This window comes from Microtus oregoni, unplaced genomic scaffold, assembly GCF_018167655.1.
Source record: "Microtus oregoni isolate MIOR12 unplaced genomic scaffold, Mior012 000002F_ref0000024, whole genome shotgun sequence".
In the NCBI taxonomy this organism is placed as follows: Eukaryota; Metazoa; Chordata; class Mammalia; order Rodentia; family Cricetidae; genus Microtus; species Microtus oregoni.
This window is the reverse complement of record NW_024543061.1, coordinates 11,046,010-11,064,741: the sequence shown is the minus strand read 5'-3', so window position 1 is coordinate 11,064,741 and position 18,732 is coordinate 11,046,010. Positions and strand designations below refer to the sequence as shown.

General features: G+C 37.6%; 1 pseudogene; it reads left to right on the top strand.

Annotated features, from left to right (window-relative positions):
* The first annotated feature begins 17,485 nt into the window (after nucleotides 1–17,485).
* On the top strand, nucleotides 17,486–18,158 carry LOC121433443 (annotated as a pseudogene).
* The last annotated feature ends 574 nt before the right edge of the window (nucleotides 18,159–18,732 follow it).

Below are 18,732 nucleotides of genomic sequence, written 5' to 3'. Positions count from 1 at the left end.
TCCTCAATTAGGCAAGACTTTCTTTACTTCTTCAAACATCTTTCTAAAGTATCTGTATTTGAATTAATAACAAAATGCCATTCATTTTGACCTACCAACACTTCAGTACCATAGTTAAGTGTCTTGACATTCATTGTATGCAAGACCCACACATCCATGGGTGCTGATCATATTTTTAAAGACCCAAGGACCCATTTGCATTCTATGTTGGTATTCTCATAAGACAAAGATTCAATTATACATCTAGCTTCTGGGTCAGTTACTCCTATTTGTACAGGCCCAGTTAGTCTTTGCAAAAAGTCACTAAAAGAATCTTTCTGACCCTGTTTAATCCTAAGATATGATTTGACTTTCACAGTTTCTGAAGCCTTTAAAGCTGCTGTGGTACTTAGGGACAAGGTGTGTTCATCATAAAGAGCTTGATCCTGAGGATCAAACTAAAGTCTTCACATAGAATCTGATCTAGGTAAATCTCAAGTCCTTTTGCTTTTTCTTGTTATTTTAAAGTTCTTGCTTCCTCTTTTAATAAAGTACCTCAAAAGAAATTGTGGTTCACTTTCTAGGACTGCTGAGATTAACTGAGCCCAGTCTTGAGGCATGGTTTTTGGGGCTTTGTTACTGAAAGCCCACATTTTGACCATTTCCCTAACAAAAGACGAATGTAGTCTGTAAACTACAATTGTTTATTTACTTTCTTTTAGATCATTCATATGTATGGGCTTCCATGTATATTCCTTGACAACCTTAGGGTACTGGGAGTCAGATAGTTTTTCTGATGTTATTACTGGAAAGGCAGGCAGAACTCTGGGGAAGCTATCCTGGAGATTTTTATGTACCGATGAGTTTAAATTTTGCCTTTTTATCTTTTGGTCCTGGTTATCAAATTCAATACTTTCCTCAGTCTTTTCAAATCTGTTTACCACTGCCTTTTGTAATGTCTGGATCTCCTGTGCAGTGTTCTGTTCTAGTGCCCTAATTGAGGGTTCCAAGTTATGAAGTTTGTCCAGTAGAGATAATGTCTCATCCTTAGAGATAAACTTTATAGTACGCATATTACCTTCCTGGAGAGACATTCTATGATTCAATCTGTCATACCTCTTTGACAGTGTCTCAACAACTACCTACACCACAAAGAGCTGTAATTCTGCACATTCCCCCCTCTGCCTGGGAGCCAGGGTGCCTGAAACTATGATGAAAATGTTTGCAGATCCCAACAAAACATAATGGGCTTGATGTCTCTTATGTCTTTTGGTAGGAAAAATTTTTTTATATGATAATGCTAAGGAGAACTCAGTATTACCTTTCTATTCTTTCTGTAACACATAACTATATAACAAGAGCTGCAGGCCACTTCCCACTGCCCGGCTCCTGGCTACTGGCTAGCTTTACCCAAAATAATTACACAGAAACTGATTCTTTCAAATACTGCCTGGCCCATTAATTCTATCCTCTTATTGGCTAACTTCACATCTTGATTAACCCATTTATAATAATCTGTGTATCACCAGATACACAGATGTGGTGGCTAACCAGGAAAGATTCAGCATGTCTGACCTGGTTACTGGCTCCATGGCGACTGACTCATTGCCTTCCTCATAGCATTCTGTTCTCTCTAGTCCAACTATCTAAGCTGCTGTCCTATCAAAGGCCAAGGCAGTCTTTATTTGACCAATGAAAGTAACACATAGACAGATGACCTACCTACATCATTTCCCCTTTCTCTATTTAAACAAAAAGGAAGGCTTTAACTTTAACATAGCAAAACTGCATATAACAAAATAGTTATCAAGCAAGAATTATAGTTACAATATTTATATCTATTTTATCTTTTATCATAACTAAGAAAAACTAAAACTATGACTATCCATTCTTCAAATCCATCAAAGACTCCAGATGGATATAATATTACCTAATTATACAAGAAGTAAAAAACTTCTAAAACTCTAGAAATGACAGAGACATCTTGCTCCCTATACAGTCATCCAAAGTTCTTTTTACCTTTGGGGCATTCATCTTCAGCCTATAGGCCCATAGAATTCAGGAGACATTTCCATGAAGCATGAAATTTCAAAGACAGTTCAGTATCTGCTGTGTCCTACAGAATGGCTTGCAGACTCTTTCATGAATCAGGAACCCTGAAGAACCATCTCACCTTTAGGCAAGTTCAGCAGTCCTCTCTCTGCGAGTTCTTTATGTCCAGTTTATGTAACAGTCCAGGTAAGAGCAGTCTCTTAATCAAATGGCTATCAAACTCTATAAGGAGCTTTTCTGATGCCCATTTTCCCCTTGAAGTAGATTGGTGCTGCCAGGAACAGACGTGTCTCATTGTCATGAAAAGCCCTAAGTTATTAAAACATTAAATGCCATATTCTGCAGTCTTTGAAAGATATGAAGAATGTCTATCTGAAATATATCTAGGCACATCTAGAAAATCTAACATGACTACAAGCTAGATTATTATTGATGATTATTCATTAACAAACTATATTTCCTAATTATATATTATATTTTTAAATGAACTACACAATCACAATACCTTAAACAAGATCAGAAATACATATACATATAACAAAAGTAACCTTAAATTTATATCAATAGAGTAAAATGTATATCAATGTAAATTATTGATATGTATATCATATCCCCCTTTAAATGTAAAAGAACATTTATAAACAATATTTGGAAATATGGACATAGTTATTTCTCTCCAAACTGCTTCAAACTGAATGGGAGCACTGTTAATCAGATTTTTCATGGTGTAACCTGTGTGCTAGGTTCATCTCAGTCGGCAGTTGAGTGAAGTAATTTTTTTATGTATCGGGTATTATAGTTTATTTATTTATTTATTTTTATTAAACATTTCTGCTTTCTCCCCACCTTCCATTTCCCTCCCCTCCCTTCACTACCCTCCTCTTCCCTCTTCAGTCCAAAGAGCAGTCAGGGGTCCCTGCCCTGTGGGAAGTCCAAGGACCTCCCCACTCCATCCAAATCTGGGAAGGTGTGCATCCAAACAACTAGGCTCCCACAAAGTCAATAAATGTAGTAGAATCAAAACCCAGTGCCACTGTTCTTGGCTTCTCAGCAGCCCTCATTGTCTGCCATGTTCAGAGAGTCTTGTTTTATTCCATGCTTTTTCAGTCCCAGTCCAGCAGGCCTTGGTGAGCTCTCATTAGATCAGTCCCACCATCTCAGTGAATGGGCGCACCCCTCGCGGTCCTTACTTCCTTGCTCATATTCTCCCTCCTTCTTCTGCTCCTCATTTGGACCTGGGGAGCTCAGTCTGGTGCTCCAATGTGGGTCTCTGTCTCTATCTCCATCCATTGCCAGATAAAGGTTCTATGGTGATATGCAAGATATTCATCAGTATGGCTATACGATCAGGCCATTTCAGGCTCCTTCTCCTCAGCTGCCCAAGGAACTAGGTGGGGACATCTCTATGGACATCTGGGAACCCCTCTAGAGTCAAGTCTCTTGCCAACCATAAAATGGCTACCTTAATTATGATATCTACTTCCCTGCTCCCATATCCACATTTTCTCTATCCCAACCGTACCGTGCCCACAAGCTTCCCCATCCTCCCCTTCTCACTTTTCTCTTCCCATCTCCCCTTACCCCCAACCCACCTGCACCCCCAAGTTACCAATTTTTGCCTGGCAATCTTGTCTACTTCCAATATCCAGGCAGATAATTATATGTTTTTCTTTGGGTTCACATTCTTATATAGCTTCTCTAGGATCACACATTATAGGCTCAATGTCCTTGTTGATGGCAAGAAAACACTTATGAGTGAGTACATACCATGTTCATCTTTTTAGGTTGGGGTTACCTCACTCAGGATAGTGTTTTCTATTTCCATCCATTTGCATGCAAAATTCAAGATGTCATTGTTTTTTACCGCTGAGTAGAACTCTAATATGTATATATTCCACACAGTCTTCATCCATTATTCCATTGAAGAGCATCTAGGTTGTTTCCATGTTCTGGCTATTACAAATAATGCTACTTTGAACATGGTTGAACAAATGCTTTTTAGTAAGTAGGTCATCTCTTGGGTATATTCACAAGAGTGGTATTGCTGAATCCTGGGGTAGATTGATCTCAAATTTCCTGAGGAACCGCCACACTGATTTCCAAAGTGCTTGCACAAGTTTGCATTCCCACCAGTAATGGATGAGTGGTCCCCTTACTACACATCCTCTCCAGCAAAGGCTATCATTGGTGTTTTTGATTTTAGCCATTTTCACAGGTGCAAGATAGTATCTCAGAGTTGTTTTGATTTTCATTTCCCTGATCGTTAAGGAGGTTGAGCATGACCTTAAGTGTCTTTTGGCCATTTGAACTTCTTCTGCTGAGAAATCTATGTTCAGTTCAGTGCCCCATTTTTTTAATTGCGTTAATAAGCATTTTAAAGTCTAGTTTCTTGAGTTCTTTATATATTTTGGAGATCAGACTTTTCTGTGATGCTGGGTTGGTGAAGATCTTCTCCCTGTCTGTAGGTTGCCTTTTTGTCTTAATGACAGTGACTTTGCTTTACAGAAACTCCTCAGTTTCAGGAGGTCCCATTTATTCAATGTTGCCCTTAATGTTTGTGCTGTTGTGGTTATATGTAGGAAGTGTTCTCCTGTGCCCATGTGTTGTAGAGTACTTCCCACTTTCTCTTCTATCAGATTCAGTGTGTTCAGATTGATATTGAGGTCTTTAGTCCATTTGGACTTGATTTTTGTGCATGGTGATAGATATGGATCCATTTTCATTCTTCTACAGGTTGACATCCAGTTATGCCAGCATCATTTGTTGAAGAAGCTTTCTTTCTTCCATTGTATACTTTTAGCTCCTTTATCAAAAATCAGGTGTTCATAGGTTTGTGGGTTTATAGCTGGGTCTTCTATTTGATTCCATAGGTTGACTTCTCTGTTTTTATGCCAATACCAAGCTGTTTTCAATAATGTAGCTCTGTAATAGAGTTTCAAGTCAGGTATGGTAATGCCTCAAAAAGTTCCTTCATTCTATAATATTGTTTTGGCTATCCTGGATTTTTTGTTTTTCCATATAAAGTTGATTATTTTCCCGTCAAGGTCTGTAAAGAATTTTGATGGGATTTTCATGGGGATAGCATTGAATCTATAGATTGCTTTTGGTAGAATTGCCATTTTTACTATGTTGATCCTCCCAATCCAAGAGCAAGGGAGGTCCTTCCATTTTCTGTTGTCTTCTTCAGTTTCTTTCTTCAAAGACTTATAGTTCTTGTCAAATAGATCTTTCACTTCCTTGGTCAGAGTTACCCCAAGATATTTTATGCTATTTGTGGCTATCGTGAAAGGTGATGCTTCTCTGATTTCCCTCTCTGCTTCTTTATCCTTTGTGTATAGGAGGGCAACTGATTTTTGAAGTTGATCTTGTATCCTCCCACATTACTAAAGGTGTTTATCAGCTGTGGGAGTTCTTTGGTGGAGTTTTTGGGGTCGCTTATTTACACTATCATATCATTTACAAATAACAAAAGTTTAACTTCTTCCTTTCCAATTTGAATCTCCTTGATCCCCTTATGTTTTCTTATTGCTATTGCTAGAACTTCAAGCACTATATTGAAGTGGTATGGAGATAGTGGACAGCCTTGTCATGTTCCTGATTTTAGTTGGATGGCTTTGATTTTTCTCTCCATTTAACTTAACTTTAGCTGTTGGCTTGCTGTAAATAGCTTTTATTATATTCAGGTATGAACCTTGTGTCATAATCTCTCCAATACTTTTATCATAATGGGGTGTTGAATTTTGTCAAATGCTTTTTGAGCATCTAACGAAATGATCATATGCTTTTTTTCTATCAGTTTATTTAATGATGGATTACCTTGATAGAGTTTCTTCTGTTTAACCAGACCTATATTTCTGGGATGAAGCCTACTTAATCATAATGAATAATTTTTCAAATTTGTTCTTGGATTCAGTTTGCCAATATTTTATTGAGAATTTTTGCATCGATGTTCATGAGTGAGATTGGCCTGTAATTCTCTTTCTTGGTTGAGGCTTCATGTGGTCTTGGTATCAGAGTAACTGTAGCTTCATAAAAGGAATTAGGTAATGACTCTTCTGTTTCTATATTGTGACATACATTAAGGAGTATAGGTATTCGGTCTTCTTGGAAGTTCTGGTAGGATTCTGCATTGAAACCATCTGGTCCTGGGCTTGTTCTGGTAGGGAAGTTTTTGATAATATCTTCTAATTCTTTGTGACTTACAGGTCTATTTAGATTGTTCACCTGGTCTTGGTTTAACTTATGAATATGGTACTTATCTAAAAAAAATGTCCATTTCTTTTAGATTTTCCAATTTGTGGCATACAGGCTTTTGAAGTAAGATCTAATGATTCTCTGTATTTCCTCTGTGTCTGTGGTTATGCTTCCCTTTTCATTTCTGATCTTATTAATTTGCTTGTTCTCTCTCTGGCATTTGATTAGTATGTCTCGGGGTTTGTCAATCTTGTTGATTTTCTCCAGGAACCAGCTTTTTGTTTCATTGATTCTTTGGATTGTTTCCTGTGTTTCTATTTTGTTGATTTCAGCCCTCAGTTTGATTATTTCCAGTCTTCTACTCCTCCTAGGTGAGTCTGCTTCCTTTTTTTCTAGAGCTTTCAGGTGTGCTGTTAAATCTCCAGTGTGTGCTTTCTCCATTTTCTTTAAGTGGGCACTTAGTGCTATGAACTTTCCTGTTAGCACTGCTTTCATAGTGTCCCATAGGTTTGAGTATGTTGTGTCTTTATTTTAATTAAATTTATGGAAGACTTTAATTTCTTTCTTTATTTTTTCCCTGACCCAGGGATGGTTCAGTAGTTGATTGTTCAGCTTCCAAGAGATTGTAGGCTTTCTGAGGGTAGAATTCTTGTTAAATTCTAACTTTATTCCATGGTGATCTGATATCACATTTGCTTACTAATATTTTGTGTATCTGTGGAAGTTTGCTTTGTTACCGAGTATGTTGTCAATTTTCGAGAAGGTTCCATGAGCTGCAGAGAAGAGGTATATTTTTTCCTATTTGGTTGGAATATTCTATAGATGTCTGTTAAGTTCATTTGCTTCATTACCTCCATTAATTCTCTTATTTCTCTGTTAGGTTTCTGTCTGACTGACCTGTCCATTGGTGAGAGAGGAGTGTTGAAGTCTCCTACTATTAGTGTGTGTGGTTAGATGTCTGCCTTGAGTTCTAGTAGTATTTCTATTATATAAGTTGGTGATTTTATACTAGGGGCATAGGTATTCAGGAATGAGCCTTCATCCTGATGAATTGTTCCTGTTATGAGTATAAAATGTCCATCTTCCTCTCTTCTGATTGATTTTAATTTGAAGTTAATTTTGTTAGAAATTTGTATTCAACACACCTGCTTTTTTCCTGGGTCCATTTACTTGGAAAACCTTTTCCCAACCCTTTACTCTGAGTAGATATCTGTCTTTGTGGTTAAGTTCTGTTTCTTTTAAACAGCAGAATGTTGGATCCTCTTTTCATATCCAATCTCTTAGCCTGTGCCTTTTAATAGGTGAATTTATTTCATTAATATTTAGTGATATTAATTACCAGTGGTTTTGACTCGTTTATTTATTTATTTATTTTTGGTAGTAGAGTTTGTTTGTTTCCCTTCTTTGAGTTGTTGATGAATGGTGGCTAGACGTCTGAGCTAGTGTAGGCAGTGTTGGCAATGTTGGATTCCTTGGGTTGTGATTTTCCTTCTATTACTTTCTGTAAGGCTGGATTTGTGTCTACGTATTGTTTAATTTTTTTTTTATCCTGGAATATTTTGTTTTCACCATTGATAGTGAATGATAGCTCTGCTGGGTATAGTAGTCTGGGCTTGCTTCCATGGTCTCTTAGATTCTGATGTACCTCTATCCAGGACCTTCTGGCTTTCATGGTTTCCATAGAGAAGTCAGGTGTTGATGGAGGAAAGTCATTGGGTAATAAACAAACTGCCTTTGCCCATTTGATTGGCCAGCCTTTAGGTGGGTGAAGTAGACAGAATAGAATGCTGGGAAGAAGGGAAGTGAGGTCAGAGACGCCATGCTGCCCTCTCCAGGGCAGACTGGATGAAGCATGACCCAGGATAGACCTAGGCTAGAATTTTCCTGGTACGTGCACGTTGGTGCTACACACTTTATTAGAAATGGGCCAGGCAGTGTTTAAATGAATACAGTTTGTGTGTTGTTATTTCGGGGTATAAGCCAGCCAGGCAGCTGGAAGATGGGCTTTGGGAATGCAGCCTGCAGCTCCTACTACAAGGTGTAAGTCTGATAGGTTTACCTTTATAAGTTACTTGACCTTTTTCCTTTGCAGCTCTTAATATTCTTTCTTTAATCTGTATGTTTTGTATTTTGATTATTATATGGCGAGGGGATTTTTTTGATCCAGTCTCTTTGGTGTTCTGTATGCTTCTTGAATATTCATAGGAATATCTTTCTTTAGGTTGGGAAAGTTTTCTTCTCTAATTTTGTTGAATATATTTTCTGGGCCTTTGAGCTGTAATTCTTCTCATTATTCTTAGGCTTGGTCTTTTTATTGTGTCCCATATTTCCTGAATGTTTTGTGATGAGAATTTGTTGGATTTGCTGTTTTCTTTGATCAGTGCGTTTATTTTCTCTATGGTGTCTTCAGCATCTGAGATTCTTTCTTCTATCTCTTGTATTATATTGGTTATGCTTGTTTCTGTAGTCTCTGTTTGTTTGCCTAGATTTTCCATATCCAGCCATCCCTTGGTTTGTGTTTTCTTCTTTGCCTCCATTTCAGTTTTCAATTCTTGAACTGTTTCCATTTCCTGTTTGATTGATTTTTCTTGGTTTCCCAGGGTATCATGTATGCATTACTCATTTCTTCAAAGTTTTTGTTATACTTCTCATCCATTTCTATAAGGGAGTTTTTCACATCCTGTTTAAGTGATTCTATCATTTTCATAATGTCAATTTTTCCACTTCTTCTGTATTAGGTTGATCAAATCCTTCTGTTGTAAGATCGCTGGGTTCTGGTGTTTACATGTTGCTTTTCAGATTTATGGAGGAATTCTTGCCTTGTAGCCTGCCCATCTCTTCCTTCAAATGCTATCTGATGGATCTTCTGGTATAGGATCAGGTTACCTTGTTGGCCAGGGACCTTGCAGACAAAATGCCTACCTTGCTGCAGGCAGGCTATTGAAACAAAGGAACTCTCCCAGCCCGATTGCACTCACCACCAAGTCCCAGCACCCAAATAGATTGAGCTGGGGGATCTTATGGTCCTGAGGAAGGGAGGAAGAAGGGAGGGGGTTCCTGGGTGCAAGTTTTGATGGGTTAGGAAGAGAAAGGCCATAGTAGAGCAGAGCAGCCCCTGCAGAATGAGCAGAGAGTTAAGGGAGTCTGGGAATGTCTGTGATCCATTTCTGAGCTCCTGCTGTGAGTCAGGAACATACTCATCCCTCTTATGGATCTTCTTTTACAGGCTCAGGACCCCTGGCTGGCCAGGAACCTTGCTGACAAAAGGCCTACTTTGCTACAGGCAGGCTCTCGAAACAAAGGAACTCCCACCTGCCCGGTTGCACTCACCACCACATCCCAGCACCAAAACAGGTTGAACTGGGGGATCTTATGGCCCTGAGGAAGGGAGGAGAAGGAAGTGTTCCTGTGTGCAAGCTGGGGTGGGAAAGGAAGAGAGAGGCTATAGCAGAGGAGAGCAGCCCCTGCAAAATGACCAGAGAGTTAAGGGGGTCGGGGAATGTCTGTGCTCCATTTCCAAGCTCCTGCTGTGAGTCAGGATCACACTCACCCCTCTGATGAATCTTCTGGTACAGGATCAGGGCCCCACATGAAGTAAATTTTTTGAGGGTGTTCACAGCAACCTTTCAGGAGGACGTGATCTATCATACCATATTGAGATAGAAGCAATCCACAGGGTCTCATCCTCTGTGAAAACAAAAGAAGAAACTCTTTTCCAAAGCATGATATCCTTAGATCCAAATTCTGAAGTCAAGATATGTTTTAAACATATATGCAGGTTCAGCTTAGAAGCCCATTTAATGAATTTTTTTGTACTTAGCTCCTTTACAGTCTAAAGTTTTAAAGAAAACACAATAAAATATATAATCCAGACCCTCTGTGAATCTTCCATTTTTACATGGCTTAATTTTACTCTATCACTTTACTTTATTCTGTCTCTTTAAAGACTTTACCCTTTTTTAAGGCATTAACTTTATTCTCTATATTCTTTTTCTTCTCTCTCCCAAGCCTACATACACTCATCCAACATTGTGACCCATTTAGAGGACTTTTATGTCTGAATCTGTACTATTGTGAATCTGTAATTCTTTACTATCCAGGAGCACTTCTTAAAATGCTAGGCACTTCTTAAAAACTTAAGTTGCACCAGCTATGAAGAGGTAATATGGTACCGATTGTTTGCTGCCCATTCTAAACCTTAACTGTGCTGTTACTTTGATAATTACAGCAGTTCCTGCCTGAGATGAGCACAGTTCAGCTTGGAGCAGTCACTTCTGGCTCAGATACATTTGGTGTACATGAGTCATGCACAGTTCCAGGCACACAACAAGTCCACATGGACATCAAGCAAGCAAGCTATCCAAATTCTCTGACTCCTGCAAGAGACAGGTTGCACTAGGAGTATAGTCCAGAAAACTGGCATTTTAATACTGTGTGGCTTTTTTTGTCTCCAGGTTAAGAGTCACACTCAGCACTTTAGCTCTGAGAATGAGCTTTTTGTCTGAGTTACATCTAAATCTGCCAGGCAGAGCTCTGCACAGCCTGAAAACATCTCTGTGTATGGTGGTGGGAATCCACCATGCTCTCCCACTTGTGCATGCCTAGGAACCCTGATCCCACTGCCTGCCCAGGTGTAGAAGGGGAGCACTGAGCCATTGGCATGGTCTCATAGTACTTTCTTCCTGAACCTGAGAAGACACACAATCATCCAGTCTCATAAAAGCCATTGAAATGCTTTAATACCAGAGTTTGCTCTGGCAGCACAACCCAGGAGCCACATTGTAAAATGACGCAGCTTTTTTTTTTTCCTGCTATTGCTGACACAGGAAATCTCTCTACAGAACATCCTAGCAAAGAGCAAAAAGCTGTGTTAAACTCTCTCTCTCTCTTTTTAAAAAGCCCTCTCAGGTTTTTAAGTGGATTTAGTCCATCACGTTGGGCGCCAATTTGTAGCAAGAGCTGCAGGCCACTTCCTGCCACTTGGCTCCTGGCCACCGGCTAGCTTTACCCAAAATAATTACACAGAAACTGTATTCTTTTAAAAAGAATATTGCCAGGCCCAATAGTTCTAGCCTCTTACTGGCTAATTCTCACATCTTGATTAACCCATTATCAATAAGTGGTGGCTTACCAGGAAAGATTCAGCATGTCTGACCTGGCAACTGGCTCCATGGCGACTGACTCATTGCCTTCCTCCCAGCATTCTTTTCTCTCTACTCCACCTATCTAAGCTGCTGTCCTATCAAAGGCCAAGGCAGTCTTTATTTGACCAATGAAAGTAACAAATAGACAGATGACCCACCTACATCAAACTACAAACTCTGTTGCTTGAATATAAAAGATTCATCTTTTATACTTTTGCATTTCTGGTGTCCATCATAAAAGTCTTTGAGCTGAATTGATGACAAGGCAATCTGTATTTCAGTTTGGAAGCTCTAGAAAGGAGTGTTTCCTTCTTTTACCAGATTCTGGAATGATTTCTTTCTTCTCTACTGTTGCATATTTTATCTATATTTTTCCTTTTTTCATAAATTCTTTTACTTTTACTATATTTTTGTAAATTGATTACCTCCATCTTTATGTATGTATGTGCACGTCTCTAGGTGAATATGCAGCATGTCATGTTCGTAGAGCTCAGAGGACACTTGGACTTGATTGCCTCTTTGTCATTTGGGTTCTGGATATCAAGCTCAGGTTTTCCTCAGTTTTTGTGTAAAGTCTCTTTGTCATCTGATCCATCTTGATTCCCCTTTAAATGTTTTATTGATGTAAATTCATTTTGCACAATTTTCTTAAATGCAATGTTTTCCTACTATATCTTATGTTTTGACCATATGCACTAATTTTCCCCACTTTCCATCCCTTTCCTGCTATCTTTCTTCCCTAGGCCTCCTTTAATTTTTATCTTTCCATCTGTGTCAAAATACAAACACACTCACCTAACATATGATATATATACGCCGATAACACATGTACTGAGATACATATATGCACATATCCACATACATGCACATTTATATAATGCACATACATGAACTTTACATACACAGAATCTACATAATTAGGATCTACAAATGAGGAAAAATGTGATAATTCTTGTCCTTGTTGCTGGGGCCATATCTCCCTCTGAATTCTCCATCTTATTTCCAGTTGTGAAAACTGATAAACTTTCCTTCACTATAGTGTTGAATATAGTTTTGTGACAGCAAATGCTGTCTTTCAGTATTTACATTTTATATCAATTGATAAATCTTAATGGTTTTAGAAGGAAATATTTTGTTTTTTGTGTAAAGACAATGTGCTAACTAATCATGTCCATATTCTAATTAAGAACCTTATTGAGCACCTATCTTGGAGATATGGCAGGGAACAAGTGTGTTACGAACTATATACAACTGTCGGAGATTGCCCAATGCCTTAAAACTGAGCAGTTCACTGAGTGATTCTGGGCAATAAACCCTTGGATATAAGCTGATAAATTTAGAAAAGTCTCAAATAAACTAAAAGGGGTGTTTAAGCCAAGAAATATGAATCATAAAACAGGAACACAAGATCCTTAAAAGTTAAGTTGCACTGTATATATAGTAAAATAAATATCTTTGGGCTATAGAGATAGATCAATGGTTAAGAGCACTGACTGCTCATCCCCAGAACCCAGCTTCAATTCTCAGCACCCACATGGTAGCTCATAATTTTCTGTTACACCAGTTCCAGAGAATCAGACACTCATACATGCAAAATAACAACACACTTAAAATAAAAATAAATCATTAAAAAAGAAAAAAAATTATAACAAATATTAAGTGAAAAATGACATCCCCAAAGGATCATAATTCTCACAAAGATTCAACTCAAAGATCTGAAATAGGTAAAATTCTGGGTGAATATTTCAGAAACATACTCCTAAAATGGTGACTCACCAGAAATAACACAATGAAAACATTTATTCTATCAAGGCGGTAATGAGGAAAGCTAGTGATACTAGGCAAAGATGAGCAAAATGGATAAAATTATTAGTTACATAGCAGAAAATAGTGAGTCAGGTGAAAAAGCACAATTGAAATGCTGGGAAATAAAATTTCAATGTATCAAATACAATACACAGATCAAAGAACTTATAAACACACTCAGTAAAACAAAAGAAATAGTATCCTGAATCAATTTTGTAGTAGATGAAATAGTATTAGAATATAACTATATAAGAAGTGAAATACCTGACTGCTCTTCAGAAATGGAGAGGGAGCGGGAGAGGAGTGGGGAGAGGGGGAGAGGGGCGGGAGGAGGGGGAGGAAAATGGGAGGCTGGGAGGAGGCAGAAATTTTTTTTCAATAAAAAAATAAAATATCAAAAAAAGAAAAATGAAACAAAAAGCATTTAAAAAAAGAAGTGAAATATCTGGATGGAGGGAGTCATTATGGGGTTAGGGAGAAATGTGGAGCTAGAAAATTTCCCTAGCATCAACAAGTATGACCGCAGCTAAGACTCTGAGCAATAATGGCGTGATTTATGAGCTCAATACCTATAATCTGAGCAGATGGTGTCTGTTTCATCTCCTCAGGTTCTCACAGGTTACAGTCAAAGTGTTATCAAGGCTACATTCTTGTTTGGATACTCAAAAACTTCTCATTGTAAGACAACTATGGTTGTTGGGAAAAAAAAAAAAAACCTTTTCCTTTTTTCAAAATTGGTCTCACTAAGCTTCCAAGAATTCCTTGACTTTTCAAAGGTCCTGACTCAGTCACTCATGTGCCAGGGTTACACACTTAATCCACCGTGTCCAATAACTGCCTCAGTTACTGATGGAATATGCAAGAAGGAAAACATCATGGATGTAAATGATTTCAAGACAACTATTAATCAGCCTGGACCAGAAGTTGGCTGAATTTCAAATCTAAAGACAGAAAAGTAAGTGTTGTATTCATATATGCAATGAGTCTTTCTGAAAAAAATATATACATCTATATACACAGATTAAAATATATACATGTATATGATTTCTATTTTTATGAGAGGTGAGTAAATTTCTTTGTACATATGTGCCTTTTTATTATCCATTTATAGATTGGTAGACACTAAGTTAATTTAAATTCTTACTATTGTGAGTAGTGTAGCCATAGACATGGTTGTGGAAGTATATGTATTTTATTTGATATACACATATTCAGGAATACATTTAGTGGACCCCCACATGGAAGTTCACCTTGAGTATACCAGTTTGTAGTCACTCCAGCTCCATACACTTCTTGTTCTTTCTGTTCTGTCTTGCCATTATTTATAGTCATTTTAATGATTTTAGTAAATCATTATTTGAATGAAGTTATCTTATGTTTTCACTTTGGTTTCTATCTCAAGACCAAACTGAAAGGAATACAGAAGACACAAAACATCTTGTAGCAGTCACTAAACAATTCCAGAAGAACATAGATTATGGATACTCTGGAACTTCCTTTACTTTCAATAATATCTAATTATTTTGACGATATTGGATAATGGGTTTTTTTTGTTTGTTTGTTTTTGTTTTTTGAGACAGTGTTTCTTTGTAGCTTTCAAGCTTGTCCTGGAACTAGCTCTTGTAGACCAGGCTGACCTCAAACTCACAGAGATCCGCTTGTCTCTGCCTCCCTAGTGCTGGAATTAAGGGTGTGTGCCACCACCACCCGGCAAGATTGGATAATGTTTACTCTTGTTCTGCTTATCTCCATACTGAGCATGATGGACCAGAAAGGACAAATAAGTTTTTCCTGAGGGAAGCTGTGTTTCCCATGGGGCAGAAAACTCAGCTGTAACTTGTTGATCTATTGTTCTTCCTCTCAAGGAATTGAAAGCTATTTTCTACGATTTTGTAAAGGTAAACAACATGTGATAGCAGTTGGACCATCTAAGTAGGGAGGTTTGCATTTTAGGCTATAGTACTGTATGTGGAGATTGTGTGATGACAATCTCAGCCCCAATTCTGCTGATTTGGAGAAAGAAATATGACTTCCATGGGCCTTCCTTCACAGTGATGTCCGTAGAAGTGGATTACTGTGTTCCATGACTTCAAAGTCGTCAGCATCAGACGTTCTGGCTCCAAAGTTGGGAACAAATTAAGCTGTCTTGTTTGCAGCCAGGAGTTTATAGTTTGTTCACTTTTTTTGGAGGGCCCACAGCAAGACTGAGACTGTGACCTTTTAATTGAGAACAAACAGACTTTTTTTTTATTAGAAACGGAGTGTAGTGGCAATTGTCAGAATCAATACAGTTGCCAGCATACAATGAAATTTGCAAGCTATATCGGATACACAATATTAATATCTAAGACCAACTGTCTTGTTGAGCTTCCATGCTTTCTTAACTTCTTTTATTTCACTTTTAATCATAGCCCAAGGAATCTAATGCACCAAGGCTGAAACTTGATTTGTTGTAAAAGCAGTAACTAAGGACTGTCTGGCTTTTTCTATTAGGCACAAAAGAACATGGAAATTTTATCCATTTAGTCTCCATGATTCCCCTTTACATACCATGAAAACATGAAGACAGGAGCCTTTGAATTTGTAAGACCCATGTTTCCATGTGTTCAATCTGAATAAGCAATAGTCAATGACATGAAACCATAATTTCAGCCACTGCAGCTGTAACAAAGTATGTACAAAGTTTGTCTAAGCTAGAGGGCACAGCACAAATTGTTAGACATTAACTTTGGCAGTTTCTCATCTCTCATATTCTTGACCTTGATATTCAGAAATTTCTTATTCAACATACAGATTAACTCTCTGTTATGATGGGGGTGAGCAGTTTACAAAAGAGATCTGAATATGCTTATTAGAAATAATTAAAAATTTTGCACATAAAATGTAGATGTATAAAATAATATAATAAATACAAAATAAATGTGAAATTCATTTACTTAAATGTATATTTACTTTTCAATAATACTCTTATCATAATGCTAAAATCTCAATGTCAGTTAACTACTTTGCTTTGATATCAAGCACTTGAGTATTTTTGTAATCCTTGATAAATGAAGCACATTTTTGAGAGGCTATCTCCATGCATAGATTAGTCTGACCTAGAATTTGTACCCTAGGCTGTCCTCAAATTCTAGTTTTGATCTTTATGTCTCTTCAGTTCTCGGATTACAGACATGAATCTCCACTAATTGCCACAATAGTTTACTTATTCATTTTTCTGTTTCTTACACTTTACACAAAATATAGGGTTTATAATTTATTTCTTATATGCACTTTCAGAGTTCACATGTCTAAATCCAGTCATGGTATTGATTTCTGCTATTGCTATAGATTTTCATTCATACTCAAAAATTATTTTCTTAGGATGGCAACCATCTCTGATGTTGTGGTCTATTGATTTCTGTAAAATTAATACTTGACTTAACATAGTTTTCTCTTGATAGAGAGCTTTTTACTTGTTTACTATGTCAATAGAATCATTTTTACCCAGTTTCAGTACTGATAATTTAAAGATTAATCCAGAATATGCATTTCTGGAATGAACTTTCTTGGCAGTGTTGATCTACAGGCATGATTACTTGTTCTACTCCCCTTTTGCCAAATTCAGTGTCTTCTTATAGTTCCCTGAAATTATGTGAAGGATACTTACTAGTTTATATTGGGTTTGCTTTGCGATTAAAGCTCTCATCTCAATCTTAAATTAATGTTCCCAGAATTTCCACATAGTGAATTCCTGGCTCTCTTTGAATTTCTGTTCCTTGTGTAGCCAAGAAACTGGAGCTATTTGTTCATTGTCTTCAGTATAACAGTAAATTTAAAGATGGGAGATAAACAAATTAAAACCTCAATACACACTTTCTCTACCTTTCCTATTTTCCTCTCTCCACACTTCCTTTTTTCTACTTTATATTATCTTACTCTAGCTTTCTTTTGCTATGGTGAGATTTTTAATATATTTTATTATATACCTAATAATGTTAATATGGGATAAATTTCCACACATTGCTGCAAAAGCAAACTGACTTAAATATATAAGGTATTTTAGCCTAAAGTTGATATTAGAACACCTCATTGATTTCTGTCTGTGAAAACAGTATGGTAATATCTTTCAGGGATTGCTCATACTACCCATGACTGTACATTTGCCTGCTGATTGACACCAGTCACTCGCACACACTGTCCAGACATTTCTGTATGTATTTGATTACTGCTTTGCATGGGAAACTCCAGCCTAGAGCAGCTGCTCAGAATGTATAAAGCAGGCCTTTTTGGTGAGAACTGAGCCACATCAAACAGGCACGGGGAACAATATGGAGTCACAGACCCAAATTCTCATGTCCCTGCTGCTCTGGGTGTTTGGTGAGAAATTTAAATGTATTATAATCTTTTTGGAGTCACTTATTTGTATAAAAGAAATTTACAATGTGGACTAGGACACTATTTCTTACACTACTGTAAAAGATATACACTCTGACAATATGACATTATGAAGCTATAAAATGACAAAGTTTGTCTGTATTAGATTCTGTGTGTTTTTCATTACTTATGACCATTTGTATTCCTGATTTCAGGTGCCTGTGCAGATATCACAATGACCCAGTCTCCATCTTCCTTGGCTGTGTCAGTAGGAGAGAAGATCACTATCAGCTGCAGGGCCAGAGTCTTTACAACAGTAACAGCAAGAAGAACTACTTGAACTGGTACCAGCAGAAACCAGGGCAGTCTCCTAAACTACTAATCTACTATGCAGCCTCTCGGGTAACTGGGGTCCCTGATCGCTTCATAAGCAGTGGATCTGGGACAGATTTTGCTCTCACCATCAACAGTGTCCAGGCTGATGACCTGGCAGATTATTACTGCCAGCAGGCATATAGCACTCCTCCCACAGTGCTTCAGTCTCCAATAAAAACCTCTCTAAAATTCTCACCATCTGCCTTCATCATTCACAGCCCTGGTCCTTTACACTTCCCCCTTCTGCCTTAGAGTCAGTGTACCTGAAACTCTGATGAAAAAGTTTGCACATTCCAGCAAACTGTAATGGGTTCAACGTCTCTTTTGTTTTTTTAGTATGAAAGTTTTATGCAAAACAGCAAAGGAGAACTAAATTACCACAAACTCTGTTTCTTGAGTATATGAGGTGTTTAGCTTTATATACTTCTGGACTTCTGGTGTCAATCAGAATACTCTATGGGCTGAAGTGATGATGACTACATGCTGTATTTCATTTTGGAAGCTCTAGGGAAAAGTGTTTCCTGATTTAATAGATTCTAGAGAGCTTCGTACTTCCTTACTGGCGTCCGTATCTTCTGTCTTTTCTTTTTATTGTATTCTAGTCAGTCAAGTACCTTTTTCTGTGACCATGAGAGTGTACAATTGTGTGTCTGTATGTATGTGTGTGCATATTTCTAAGTTTATAGTTGATATGGTATAGATATGGAGGTTAGAGGACAGCCTGGACTTGATCTTATCTTTATCTTATGGTTTCTGCTGATCTGATACTCAAATTGAGGTTTGATATCAAGCTTGCTGTCAAATGTCCTTGACATGTGAGTCACCT